We start from the raw sequence: 14,921 nt of genomic DNA, 5'->3' as shown, positions 1-14,921 counted from the left end.
CTCTGTAACTGTTCTTTCCTGAAGCACCCCAAGCATCTTTAATGGCCCCCAATTTCCAGAGGCTGTGTTCCTCATTCCTTAATCTAGTGTTTACTGCTGTGCAGGCTCTGGTCCTAGCACACCTTTGAGGTCATGCTGTCTGCTTTTACCCACCTACTTCCTGTGCTACAGGTGTGCCAGTCTTTATCTGCTCCCAGAATGAGCAGAGACTTCTTGCATGGAACCACTGTGTGGCCCATTCTTTGCCTTCCACCCTCACCCCATGGCTCTTCTCCCTCATTCTGTCTTTCTAAACCCAACTTCAGCCTTTGAGACCCGGCTCGAGGGCCACCCTGCCTGTCCACGCATCTCCTTTCACTCTTGGCACATCGTCCTTGGGTCGTCCACTACGCTGCTGTGGGGAAATGATTCCCAGACTCATAAGATCTGGCTTGTGTGAATTTTAGTGTATCAAGAAGCCTTTTTTGTTCTACAGATTCCTTTTTTGTAAAATAAATGCAGGTGATTATCCTGTTAGAATTCCACTGTGAGAACTAAAACACCCTGGTATGTGGGCTGCGGTTCACAAACAGGCGGTGCCTGGTAAATGGTTGTAGCACACATGGTTTTCTCTTGCCATGCCTCCCCAGCATTTGGGTTCAGATACCTTAAGGGGCCAGCCCTTGCTTGCTGATGCCATGAGGATCTAGGAGCCCAGTCTGGGTCCAAGGGAGGCAGGGAGCGGTCACTAGCTGATCCCTGAGTGTCGGCACTGGCCTGCCCGCCTCAGTCCATTGTCCCTGCTTCTCTTGCCTCCACAACAGGTACAGATACGAGTTCTAGGCTCACTGCAGAGTGCTGAAATGCTGAGGTTCATTGCCACTGATGATTGCTAAGCTCCTTGTGTTCCTGGTCCCTGGGAATCTATCCACTGCCTTTTAGTCTTAAACAGGTTCTCAAATCCCAACCCCAGGGATTCATTCCTCTTTTTTGTTGGTCACAAAGCCCTACTTTCCTAATGAGCTGCTAAGGAGCTGTCAATTACGAATGTAAATGAAGAGGCCTGAAACCATTGTTGGCCCAGAAATGAATGCAAAGAGCAGCTTCCCTTCATCCTCCCATGCTAGCCCCAGAACTGCCTTGGGAAGGCTGAACCAGAAGCAGGACATGGAGACTGGTCTGCCCGGGCCCAATGCCAGCAGCATCTCCAGGAATTCTCCTTCCCATGTGACCTTTCTCCTCTGGAGGCTGCCCTTCAGAAACAGGTCAAAACTGCAAAGGATTATCCGTGTATATTATATGTATTTATGAGATTGTTCACACACACACATAGACTGAAAAATAAATTAGAAACTATTAAACTCTTGCCTGGAAAATCCCATGGATGGAGGAGCCTGGTAGGCTGCAGTCCATGGGGTCGCTAGGAGTCGGACATGACTGAGCGACTTCCCTTTCACTTTTCACTTTCATGCACTGGAGAAGGAAATGGCAACCCACTCCAGTGTTCTTGCCTGGAGAATCCCAGGGACAGGGGAGCCTGGTGGGCTGTCGTCTATGGGGTCGCACAGAGTCGGACACAACTGAAGCGACTTAGCAGCAGCAACAGCAAACATGTATGATAGATACACTTCCTTCTTCTAAAAATATTATTAAACTTCCTTTTCCGTTATGTGGCCATATGTGTTTCTGATAGCTCAGTGGGTAAAGAATCCACCTGCAATGCAGGAGACCCCAGTTCCATTCCTGGGTTGGGAAGATCTTCCGGAGAAGGAATAGGCTACCCACTCCAGTATTCTTGAGCTTCGCTTGTGGCTCAGCTGGTAAAGGATCTGCCTGCAATGCAGAAGAACTGGGTTCGATCCCTGGGTTGGGAAGATCCCGTGGAGAAGGGAAAGGCTACCCACTCCAGTATTCTGGCCTGGAGAATTCCATGGGCTGTATGCAAAGAGTCAGACACAACTGAGCGACTTTCACTTTCATGTATGTCTCCCACAAAAATGTAGGGCAATAATTGTTCAATAAACTTTCACTTAGTTGAAGTCAAAAAAGGAATATTCGAGCCCATTGGGCTGGTTAAGAAGGGGTTAGGAGGTAGCACTGAGGTAGCTTATCTTCCTAGCCCCTCTCTCCCAGCTAAGTCTCCTTCTCTGGTTCCCAAAGACCACTTAATTTTTGCCTTCTAAAAACCAAAAATATATTTTAATAAAATATTGATATTTGACCAGTGCACCATATGCAGTGTGGGCTTTGTATCAGCCTGCCAGGGTTCAAATACTGTCTTCCCTTCTATTTAGTAAAGTAGCAAACCTCTCGGAGCTGTTGTCCCCTTATTTGTTATATACAGACAATTCTAGCACCCAAGCATAGGGATTGGCCAGAATGAAATGACATGCCGCATGAAAGCGTTTACAGTCTAGCACACAGCAAGCCCACGTGACAGTGAGCAAAGGCATTGCCTGACACAACCCTCACAAGACTCTGTGAAGAGAGGTCTTCAGCCCCTATTGTGAAGAAGCTGAGACTCTGAGAAATTAGCCCAAGATGGCTAAACAGAGGTGGCAGTCAAACCTTTAGCGTGGGGACTTCCCTGATGGTCCAGTGGTTAAGAATCCACCCTCCAATGCAGGGGATAAGGGTTTGATCCCTGATTGGGGAACTGAGATCCCAAAACTGCCCAAATCCAACTGCCACGACTAGAGAATCCTGTTCACCACAATAAAGACCCAGTGCAGCCAAAAACAAAGAAACATTAAAAAAAAAAAACTCTTAGCACAGAAGTCTAGAATTCCTGTTCTCTCTATCACTAGAGCTTATGTTGCCTCTCCCAAGGGATTTTGTTTTAATGGTGACCAGAGGTCCCGTGTTCACACACAGACTAGGAATATCTAATGGTCAAATCTTAAGGGTAGAAGTAAGCAGGAAGAGGTAGTGAGTTGGGGAAGGGGAAGGGTGAAAGTCTAGCAGGGAGGGAAAGAAAATCTGGCTGCTTCAAAATCCTGACACACAAGCATAAACTCTTCTTGTTCTAAACTGATTTAGAAGGATGAAATCTCAACCAGGAAAAGAGGGGGCTGAGGAGGTGGGTTTTGAGAACGCCTGCAGGGTTCTAGATAAAGAATTGCTGTACTTGGGCCTTTGGAGTTGGAGAAGATTTTAATAATCACAGGTCTAGGAAGGCACTCAAGAGGTAGTTTGAAGCTGGAGCAACCATCTACTGAGGAAGACTGAAGAATGTGCTGGAAGGATGAGGGATGATTCAGTCTGAATCTTTAGTGGGTCAAATGCAAGAGGAAATGGGTTTAAGTGACTGCAAAGGGAAGCTTGTTAGACTAGACACTGAGAAGCCCTGGGCTAGAACTGGCTTCAGACAGAGCAGGAGCTAGGGGCTCAAATGATGTCATCAAAGTCTCATTTCATCTTCACCTCTCAGATCTGTGATCCATTCTCATGTTCCCCAGGACACCTACCAACAGGGCCAGGATCAAATGATCATTGCACCTGCAGACCCATGATAGCAGGGGAGAATCCCTGCACGTGTCAGTGAGAGTTTGGTCAGGAAATCAGAAGCCCCTTTAGGCATATAGAAGAACAATGCATTCAATACAGGAAATAAAACTTATACAACCATTGGAACTGCTGGGGAACAAAGGTCAAGGAGACAGCTGCTGACCTCCAGGAGACCTGGAATGCCGGAATCTTGGAGAGGCTGCTCTCCTGGTCTTAAGGCTGTTTGCACACAAATGAGTGATTCATAAAGGGAGGGTGAATGCTCAGTCACTCTTTGCAACTCAATGGACTACAACCCGCAAGGCTCTTCTGTCCTTGGGATTTTCCAGACTACTGAAATGGGTTGCCATTTCCTACTCCAGGGGATCTTCTCAAACCAGAGATTGAACCAGTGTCTCTTGCATCTCCTGCATTGGAAGGTGGGTTCTTTACCACTGTGCCTCCTGAGATGCCTGGAAGCCTGTAAAATTCCATGCAGCTGGAGAAAAACATGGTTCCTCCTTCTCTTCACTTTCTACATCCTGAACGCATGACGCTTACTGGTGAACTCTTAAAGACCAGCCTGGTAAAGGAGTCTGGGAAAAAGAATCTCCTGGCTTTTGGTTCTATGGACCAGTAAGGAGCTGAGAAAGGTAGCTGTGTGTGTGTGTGTGTGTGTGTGTGTGTGTGTGTTTGCGTGTGTTTGCGTGTGTTAGTTGCTCAGTCGAGTTTGACTCTACGACTCCATGGACTGTAGCCCACCAGGCTCCTCTGTCCATGGAATTCTCCAGGTAAAAATACTGGAGTGGGTAGCCATTCCCTTCTCCAGGGGCTCTTCCTGACCCAAGGGTCGAACCTGGGAGCCCTGCATTACAGACAGATTCTTTACTATTTGAGCCACCAGAATAGTGGGGTGTCAACAAATAGCCCCTCTCTCCATAATTCTCCTGCTATGGATTGATTGTGTTTTGTTGGCTCTGGCTGGATGAGATGAACATCCCCAGCAAAGCACTGGGCCTGGATCTGCCATGTTCTAGGGATCTACCTGAGTCGCAAGACCTGTAAAGTGTAAAGTTGGGAGTTGAATCGATTCCTCTCCAGCATACAGAATGCGAATTCAGAAGAGTGTCTCTTGAAAGAAAATATGGAGTATTTTTACTGAAAAAGAGGGAACTGATACTCAGAAAAACATTCATTGCAATTTTTATGTTGAACAGACAAAGCAAAAACAGACTTTGAAGCCAATCGGCTACTGGTTCAAATACACGTATGATTTGGGCAAATGTCTTAAATGTCTTGGAGCTTCACTTTCCTCCTGAGAGTAGCAAGATGATGCTATCTAGTTGACAGAGTTGGTGTAAGATTCATGAATGAATAAGTGTCGCTGCTACCACCTGGTACAGAATAGATGCACAAAAATGTTAGTCTGTTTTCCTTCTCCCTTGCCCTTCTATTTATTTATTTAGTATTTTTTATTGTGGTATAGTTGCTTTACAATGCTGTGTTAGTTTCTGCTGTATAACGAAGTGGATCAGCTATATGTATACGTATATCCCCTCCCTTTTAGACCTCCCTTCCACCTCACTACCATTCCACCTCTCTAGGTCACCACTGAGTGTAGCTCCCTGAGCCATACAGGAAGTTCCCACTATCTATCTCTCTTACACATGGCAGTGCACATATATCAATCCCTATCTCCCAGTTCACCCCACCCCCTCCGCTACCCCCTGTGTCCACATGTCTGCTCCCTACATCTGTATCTCTGTTCCTGACCTGCAAAAAGCTTCATCTATACCATTTTTCTAAAAAAAATGGTACAGATAAGCCTGTTTGATTTATTTATTGATACCGTAAATATTAATTAGGATCCTACCATGTATACAAGCACCACGCTGGATGCTGGGAATAAAAGATGAATATGACAATTTCTGATTTTTACTAGCTCAGAGTCTAGGGAGGAAGACAGTCATAAACAAATACTACCCCCAAGAGTGTGTTGAGTGGTATAATTCATTATAACACATGATCTCTCTTTTCTGATGTGTAAATGCAATGAGGTGCATATTAAATGGCATTTCACTATATACTTAATACTACCATTGCTTGCAATTAGAGCTATGTTGGGAAAACCAGGGTTTTCAGTTGCTATCATTCTCCACCTGCTATCATCACTCTACCTGCTCCCTGTCCTCACCGTGGGGCAGAACTGCCCACAGGAAGCCAACTAGATGGTCCAGTTCATCACTGCCTCCTCTTCTCCCTTCCCTACAACCACACAGCTTGGCCTTTGCCCCACAAATAAGAAAGGAAGGTCCAGGGGTTCCTGCAAATCAGACGACCACCCCAGAGTAGTGCTCTGTTCCCCTTCTCCCTTCATTCCCTCTACCCTGATGTGGGCTGTGCTCCTGGGGGCTGGTGGTACAGGCAGTCAGGGAGGCTGGTGGTCCAGGGGCTTCCCTGCAAGAGGCTTTTCCCCACCTCTGAGGAGCATCTTCCAGCCTTCTACACAATTTGGCTCATGAGGCATTAAACTCCCAAGGAAAAGGTTACCAAGGGGCCCTGGCTGGCCTATAACTTACTTAACAATGGCAGAGATGCTTCTCTGCAGTAACCTTTGATCTAATTGCACACACAGAGTCCTTCAGCGAGACTCGATTCTTACAGAGGACGGAAGTGACAAGAGACTGAAGGGCTGTGAAAGTTCAGTGTTTGTCTTTATGGCTTTTTGCCTCAAATGCCACCCAGGCCCCTGCTGTAGGAGCATGCCACCATGGCTGCAAAGTCTAAATGCGCTGATAGTGGAGGTGCCGGGGATCAGAGCTGTGGCAAGGAGGGGAGAAGGATGGGAGAGAATGGGAGGGCCCCCTGCGGACGGACCCCATGCCCAGCTGCCACTGAAGGGCATTAGAACCCAAATAGCCATCAGTCTGTGTCTGGGTGTGGGGGATGCCTTCACCCAAGGGGTTGACTGTGGGCAGGTAGGAGAGGATGAGGAGCCTGGGACAGGTCCACATAAGACAGAACAGAAATGGAGAGCAGGATGGGAAGTGTTAGGCTTCCTCCTGAGTATTAAGTCTGAAAATAGCAAGACAGGCAGATGGCAGGGTCCTTACCGCATCGGCCCAGGAAACAGGCTGAGCTGAGAGACATCCCTGGGGGAACACAGAACAAGTCCCTATCTTCGGTGGCTTGTGCTGTGATGCGGGGCCTGCCCTAGCTCCTGTGCAGCCTTCCCTGCCTCCACGCTGTCTCTCACTGCTGTCACTGTAACCTTTGTAAAACACAATCGGAGCCATGTCACCTTCCCCAGATCCTTCAGGAAGTCTCAAAGCCTGCAAAATAAGTTCAAACTCCTTGATTTGCTTCTAAACTCATCTAAGAACTGGGCTCAACATACCTTTCAAGTCTTGGCTCCTGTTACATCCCTCCACACACTTGGAGCCCCGGCCATCCGACACTGCCACTCCGAGTGTGCCAAGCTGTCGTGCCATCCTCCTTGGCTGATGTAGCCTTCCCTGCATCTGTCTTCTCTTCTTTGCCCATCCACATTCTGCCCAGGATCCAAGTGCCAGGTGAAGCCATCCCTGATCTCAGTTGAGGATTGCTGGCTCCTTTTAAACTTCACTGGAGACACAGCCACACTTAAGAGGTTGTAAGCTGGTGGAGGTCAAGAATGATGTAAAAGTCATTTGGTAGCATTCTTGTGCCCAATTCAGTGCCAGGCTTAGAGCAAGATCCCAGTGCTTGGTGACTCTGCAAACCCTCATTGGAGGAGAGCGGTAATGAACCACGGATGCTCCCCAAGAAGGGCAAGGTGCTAGAGAAGCAGTGAAGAGCTAGGTGTCTCTTTCCTTTCATTAACATTATTCATGTGCCACGCTGAGCTCAGCAGCCCTGCCACTGAGGGAGAGAGGGCAGGAGGCCTAGAGGCCTGTTCCAAATGGGTCCAGCTATTCTTGGGGGCTTTCTGTGTCATAAAGAGAGTCCCCTGACTAGCCCGCTGACCTTTCCCCAGGCCTCCTGAAGGCTGAGTTATCGCCTCATACTTAGCACAAGCTAAGCTTCCCTAGAGAAAGAGTAAAAAGCATGTTAATAGCTTCCGCTTGATGGGTGCTTCCATGTGCCAGACACTTAGCTCAGCACTTCAGGTAACTCTCCGATTTACACCCACAGTACCATGGTGACTTAGGAAGGGTAAGAATAGGACATTCAGAATGCTCAAGTAACTTGCCCCAGACCACACAGCTAGTAAGTCAGGGAGCTAGAATTTGGACCCAGATCTCTCTGACCCCAGAGTCCACATTCTCATCAACTACATTTGACAGTCTCTGGTGGGACAGTGTCCTTTGAGCTCTGCCTGCTCCTCAGGAAAACTCTGTCACCTAGAGGTCAGTCCCAGGGCTGTGGATATGCAGTTGGTTTATGAAGTCTGCTCTCACTCTTTGGGTATCTGATGTGAGTGCGTGTGAGTGTTTGTGCGTGTGAGTGTGTGTGCGTGTGCACATGGGGGAAAGAGAGAGCTAGATAGAGTGGGAGAGAGAGGAGGATTTATTCTACTGATTATGCCACACATTCTTTGGGGGGCAATCTGTGTGACAGAAACATGGCATGCCAATAAAGAGTGTCTTAATGGCACCGTTGGCTATAGGGACTGGAGAGTCTCCAGCTGCAGATAAAGTCAGGAGAGAAGGATTAGATCCTGTCAGGATCTCGGACAGCAGAGGAAGGAGGTAGGCAGCCAGGGGCTCAGCTCAGCCCCCTTGTCCTTGGGAGGTGGGATGGGCAGGGTAGGGGCTTAGCCTGTCTTGGTGGCAGTGTCTGTCCCCTCCGGAGGGAACTGCTTATCGTCTGTGTGGATGCCTGAGCGCACACGTGAGCCTCTGTTTGCCTCTTTCTAAGAAAGCACTAATGTGATACAAAGCGCATTCTAATCACCACATCTAATTAGAAAAAAAAGAGTAAATCACCAAACAAAATTAGTTTTCAGAGTCTTAATTATCACCAGCAAGAGTAATTAATAAGCGAAACAGGAAATGACCCTGCTGAGTCCCTTAGTTCTCAAAGATCTGCTTTGCTTCTCAGCACCACTTGGATGGGGAGCATGGCGGACACTGAAGGGGCCGTGCGGTGCTAAAGCTCTCAGAGCCCCAGTGGGCATTACAGCTTTCCTAAGGCGCCACACATTCTCTGAAGTTTGCCTGCCTTTCAAACGTGGTTTGCCAAGTTTCTAGGTCATTCCTTCCAGGCTCCTTTCTTTCCCAGGCCTTGAGGCCAGCGTAAGGCAGCAGAATTAGAATAAACAGACAGACCAGCCTTCCCTTTTTTTTCTCCCCCAGTGTAACAGGCTCTGGGCCAGAAACTCTCAAACCAATTGATAATAACAAGCTCAAGTTCAATGCCATTGGCTGTCTAGTGAGACCTTCTTGGCTATACTTGTCTCTACTCCTTGGCTTGTATTTCTTTCTTTATTTATTCATTCTAATAGTAGCATCATATAAATAAAACACCATTACAAAAATGTCGCAGAAAGTTCAAAACTATTCATTATCCATTTCATACAGATTAAAATTGCCATCAAGGCTGTTTGGATTTGACTTGCATTCCTTTCCTTCTAATGAGCCAGATAGAGAAGGAATGGATGCTAATTCATCCTTACATCTCTATCATATCTCGACTTGTACTATATAAAGCATCAAGGTCGCATTCTGGGGAAATGTCTTTTTTACCAAAGGTGCTATAATAATAATGAAGAAGCAATTTGTTTCAGCAAACTGCCTGCAGTAATGAGGCTTAATTATAACCATGTTATTAATACCGCTGCTTAAGGTAATTCACTTCTGAGCGGGGTGCAGAACAGTAAACTATAATTTAAACAAGAATCGAGACCTAATTTAAATCATCGGATCTACTGCGGAAAAAGGCAAACAGAACGACTATAATCCACACGTGATTTAGAGCTTCCCCTTGGTGCCATTTCCGGGAGACCTAGGTAACTGTCAGAGGGTCGGGCCGCCTAAGATCTGGGTTTTGGTCCTCCCGCTTTCTTCCCGGAAGCTGTGTGAGTGATGTGGCTGAGCAGACCGCATCCAGGCACCTGCTGCCTCCCGACCCCCTTCCTCATGTAGGCAGGGGAGGCTGAAAGGCCAGGAGGATTTCTTCATCGCCTCAAGGTCACCTCCATGTGCCCTTGAACTTATCTTAGTTTTCCCCACTAATTTTTTATGAAAATGTGGAGTTTTGTGCTGGAAGGAGCCTTGTTGTCCTGTTATCAACCTCTGTAGAGATGCTACTCAGACCCAGGAAGAACAATTGTCTGTATGTCCTCACCCGTGAACACACAGTTGACTGCCAGCTATGAGCAAAGATCACCTGCCTCCGGGTCCAGTGCTTTGGCTGCAATGTCAAAGCCATCTGATGGCCTCAGTGTGCCTATGCTGGTCTCACATGGTACCTAAGACATCCAAGCCAGTGATTCCCAAACCTGTTGGCTCATCAGACTCTTCTGAGATGCTAGTTAGAAAATGCGTTTATGAGTCCTGCCCCATCACCTAGATTCTGGTTTTATTAGTCTGACTTTGAGGCAGGGAATCCATCATGTACTTATCAAGAGCTTTGGTTGTTCTGATGTAAGTGGACTAAGGCAGCACCATGGCATTTAAATGGTGTGTGTGTGTGTGTGTGTTTTCTTGATTACCTCTTCCGGGTTACATTTATTCATTCATCTATCCAGTATTTATAGGGCACCAATTATATGCAAGCCACAGTTTATGCACAACAGCTCTTCCTAGTCAACTCTGATTTAATCCCTGCTGCTTTATTTTCAATGAATTTTCCTCCTAATGTAGGACCGTATTCCATGTTGTTTTCAATGAAAGCAAACAGGAAATTGAGATTAGATTTAAGTGTGCAGCAAATGTTATAAATGACCATAACTGACCCCATATTTTATACCAGTGTTCTGTGGATGTTAGGTATTACTAATATAAAGAGCTGATCTTACTTAGAGTCTTTATTAATGCTAGCTAACTGAATAAGACTTAAGAATTCCTAGCAGCCAAGGCTAAGTTAATGAGGCAGTTATGAAGGCTCCATTGCTGGGAATTTACAAAGGCAGGAGAGGTTTCTGGAGTCAGAGCAATGTAGACATGATTTCTAGCCCTGGATCCGTCATAGAGCACAGCAGTCTCTGTATCTGGTAGATGGGCCTTGACTGATACCAATCCCTGTCTGTCTGTCCTCCATCCAACCTCCAGATCTGCCAATCTCTTCCTTGCTCTAACTAGATATAGGGGGTGGTAGGGTTGGGAGGGAATCCAGTGGCCTGAAACCAAGAACTCACCAGGGGAGACTGGCACACCTTCTCAGTTTGAGGTCTACCTAGAGAGGGTAAAAGTGTTTGTCACTCAGTCATGTTCGACTCTTCGAGACCCATGGACTGTAGCCCACCAGGCTCCTCTGTCTGCGGGATTCTCCAGGCAAGAATGCTGGAGTGGGTAACCATTCCCTCCTCCAGTGGATGTTTCTGACCTGGGTCTCCTGCTTGATTCTTTACTATCTGAGCCACCAGGGAAGCTCATGCCAAGAGAGGGAGGAGTCCCTCATATTCCTCACCCTCAGCTCCTCCAAACCCCATGCATGGAGGCAGGTCTGAAACAAAGCTAAATGTGGAATCAATCGGATTCAAATCCAGAACTCTCTTCTGAGAGAGTGCCCCTTAGCAACCTTGGTCCTAAATTCTGGAGAACTTTTTCAAAAGGTTCACTGATTTGTGAAATGTAAAATGAAAAGGTGAAAGGGATTTCAAATGGCTCAAAAGGCGATACAAATCCTCTTTTATTGAGGGAAGATGAAGGCCTATCTTGTTCTAAATTCAGCCCACCCACTCAGGTCCCAGTTTACCTGCCTCAGTTTGCCTGCCGCCCATCACCCCCAAACATTCCATTTCTGCCTCTTCTCAAGAAGCCTGCCACCTCTTCCGTCTGCTCCCTGCACTTTCTGTTTTCTCTCTTACCTTTGTTCTTTTCCAAAAGAACTTCACCTCCTGGGTTTCGTCACTGGTACGGGAGCGCTACAAAGCCAAATGACACCAAATGATGGTTCCATCTGATGGTAATGATTGGACTCTGGCTGAACTGCAACAGCAGGGCTCAGAGCTGTGGACAGACCCAGACTGTACCAGGAGAGATGCTCCGTCTCCTCTCTGTCTCTCTGTCTTTCTCTGTCTCACACACACACATCGCATCCCACAATTTGTATCCATATATGTCCGCGTGCATGTGTAACGCACATAGGCAAACTCACATATATAGCATTAATGCACACACATGAATGCTGGTTTGCCTGAGCAGAGATGTACACCCAGGTAGATACAGCTGCAGACATAGTTTCAGGCAACAACAACCTTCCCTTTCTCTATAATTAACCCCTCCTTCCTTCCCCCAATGCTGGTTTCACCCCACCAGTTGTGCGGGCAGGTGTCTGGGGAAGTAGTCCATTTCAATCCTAGAGACACTGTGAACCCATCCAGATAAAAATGTCTGGAGCCAAGCTGACAGCAGTGGAGGTGGGGGAGGAGAAGGAAGTTGTGATGTCTGCAGCATTTCCCTTAGGGGGGGGAAATAACCGCCCCCCGACCCCCACCGCTGTTCCATTTCTCGGCAGCCTCCCGCAGGCTGTTTCATCTCATATTGTGTGAGCTCCAAGGGGGTGTCCAATTTGAGGAACAATGACTATAAAGTCATTTGCGATGCCCTGCTGAGGTTCAGTGTCTGCCTGACCTTGCTATGTACCACACCAGCTCTGAGGAGCTGACCCTCACTGTGGGCCTTGCCTACAGCCCCCCAACCCTCTCCCGCTGGTGCCCCCAGGCCCCAGCCCTGTATCCCTGGAGTCGGGACTCAAGTCCCTCAGAGCAGACCATCCCCAGCTGTGGCTTTGAGATTTTAGTGGGAGACCACAGTGGGCTCATCTCGCACAGGGAACTGAGAGGTCTAGGTGATGGACAGTGACCCGGAAGAATGTCTGGGAGTGGCGGGACCCCCTGAAGTGGATGCAGAAAGGTACCTGGAAAAATCTATCTCCTTTCTTAGTATGGCATGAAGAAGCTTGGGTCTGGAGGCTGAATGCCCTACAAAAACTGGTGGCATATCTCTAGGAGACTCAGGGCTGCCTTTTAAAAACTTGGTTATTGGAGCCTCCTTTTTAAAGTAATGCTGAATGGGCGTCACCTTCACAGGTAACTTGGCCCATCACCTGGTCTAAAGAGAGGATTTGCCCCTCAGGAGAGAGTTCCTAGGAGGGCCTGTGCTTCTGGAAAGTGCCACTTGGCCTTCCTCCATCACTGTTCTGATGACAAAAGCCTTTTTTTTTTTTAATATTTTTCACAGCACTTTCACATGCATTAGCCCATTAATTGACGCATTCATTGTACACATTTATTGAAACATGAGGGACTCTGAATCATTTTGGAATGATCTAGATAAGTACAGGTTACATGCTGACTGTCCACAAGGTGCAAGCTGCTTTGATGGGCACTATGGGGAGTGAGGGGGGTTTTGCAGAGACAACAAAAGGCAGCCTTCAAAGTACATCCCCCGTCCCAGCCCCTGTGGATCAGATGGCAAATGATTATGTCCATTTTGCAGATGTTTAAACTGAGGGCCAGCGAGGTTCACTGACTTGCTTCCGGTCATAAAATCAGTTAGAGGCACAACTAGAAAGTAAATCCTGATTCCAATCGCATGTGCCCTTCTATTCCGTCTTCTTAAATGTTGCTTTCCAGAGAGCTCTTCCTATGTCACATCTCACCTTCCTTTCTTCTTTTCTTGGCCTCTCTGGAATAAGTGGTCTCAACGGAGAAACGGTCCCTTTCCACTTCTTCCTGAGCTCACATATATATTGCTTCAGGGACAAGAAGGAAAAAGATGGCTACCCTGTTTCTGCAGGTCAGCAAGACGGAGTGGTTGTATGCATTCACAGGCAGCCTCTCCAAGGCCTTTCCTTTTGTCCAGCAGAGCCCTGGGGTGGGCGAGGCAGTGGCCGTGTGTGGTATCTACCTTACATAGCATTCAAGAATATCTTCCTCCAGCCCAGCCTTTCTTTGCAGACTGAGAAGATGGAGGAAAACCTCCTCCTCTGCCTTCTAGCTGAGAAGCCTGAAGCTAAAAGAGGTTAAAGGGCCTGCCAGAGGCCAGACGAGGTGGTAGTGGAAAGTTGGTGTTACTTGAGCTTGGGCTCTTGCCTGTCTCTGTTCTGAGGAGAGACGTGTGTGTGTATGTTTGGGGGACATGTGAAGCAGGTTCAAGTTTGGAGGGGGAGCCATGTAACTGCTTTCTTGTTGTATGTGTCATCTTGTCAAAAATCCAGAGGCTCTTTAGGCCCCAGGCCCCTCTCCGATGAGGTCACAGTGTCAGCCCACAAGCAGTTGGAGCGGCCACAGGAATGTTAACGGTGCTTCCCAGGTTGCTGAGAGGGGTGCTGGCCTCTGGTGCCCAGGTCTGCCAACCTGTGCCCAGGGGGTAGCCCAGCTCTCAGGAGGGCTGCTCTGGGCCAGGCCCAGGAGCTCCAGAGCCACCCTGTCACCTGCTTGCTCGGGCCCTAGTGACAGAACGGCCCCGTCTCCTGTCCTTCTGGAGCAAGGGGCAAGTTCTTGGTAGCAAGCAGGCAGAACGGGCTCAGGGTGGAGTAAGCAAAAAAGAATTTTTTTTCGGAAGTAGGTCAGGGGCTCACCAAGCCTTCGGGAGGCTGCCTGACTTAGACTAAGGAATGGCCGGCTACTAGAGTGGTCCTAGAGAGCAAAACAAGGGGGACAATGCTTGGTTTTTAAGCAGGAGATGTTAAAAACAGTGGCCGGCATGTTACCCCACTGTTGCATGAAGCTGTCACGGCCTCAGCCACGTTGTATGGCCACTGCCACCGGATGGCCCTTCTTCCCTGTGCCCCCATCTCTAGGGCCCAGGGTCCTGGGGTGCCACTGTCTTTCCCTACCCACTGAGAACCAGGGCCCAGGTGGGAGCAGGTGACCAGTTGGGCCCAGACCACATCCCAAAGGTGGGCTTTTCGTAGTGGGAGGTGGGACAAGGAGCAGGAAGACGTGTCCACGTGAGAGATGCGGGGATCTGGAGGTTCTTTGCTGGGAAAATGAAGGGGAGTAACAAAACTCAAAGAGGCTTAACAATGCCTTTTAAATAACTAAAAGGTGATTTTTTTTCCCCTTTCTTCCTTTCAGAGGATGATGGACAAACGGCAAATGGAGACTGAAATGGGCTTACATCCCAGCAGGAGAGTGTGGATGAGATGTGTGAAGGGCTTTCCTGGTAGTGAGAGGGCTTCTGGGCCTGGGGTAGCAGAGAGCAGGGTGGTGGGTGAGGCATAAAGGAGGACCCGCAGGCTGCTCGAAACTTCCTGCCCCATCCTGACCCCTTGGAGGCGTGTTTGCTCCCTGGAAGGGCCCAGGG

Source organism: Giraffa tippelskirchi, chromosome 11 (genome assembly GCF_054371585.1).
Source record: "Giraffa tippelskirchi isolate mGirTip1 chromosome 11, T2T-mGirTip1v1.2.pri, whole genome shotgun sequence".
NCBI classification, from domain to species: domain Eukaryota; kingdom Metazoa; phylum Chordata; class Mammalia; order Artiodactyla; family Giraffidae; genus Giraffa; species Giraffa tippelskirchi.
This window is presented reverse-complemented; position numbering follows the sequence as displayed.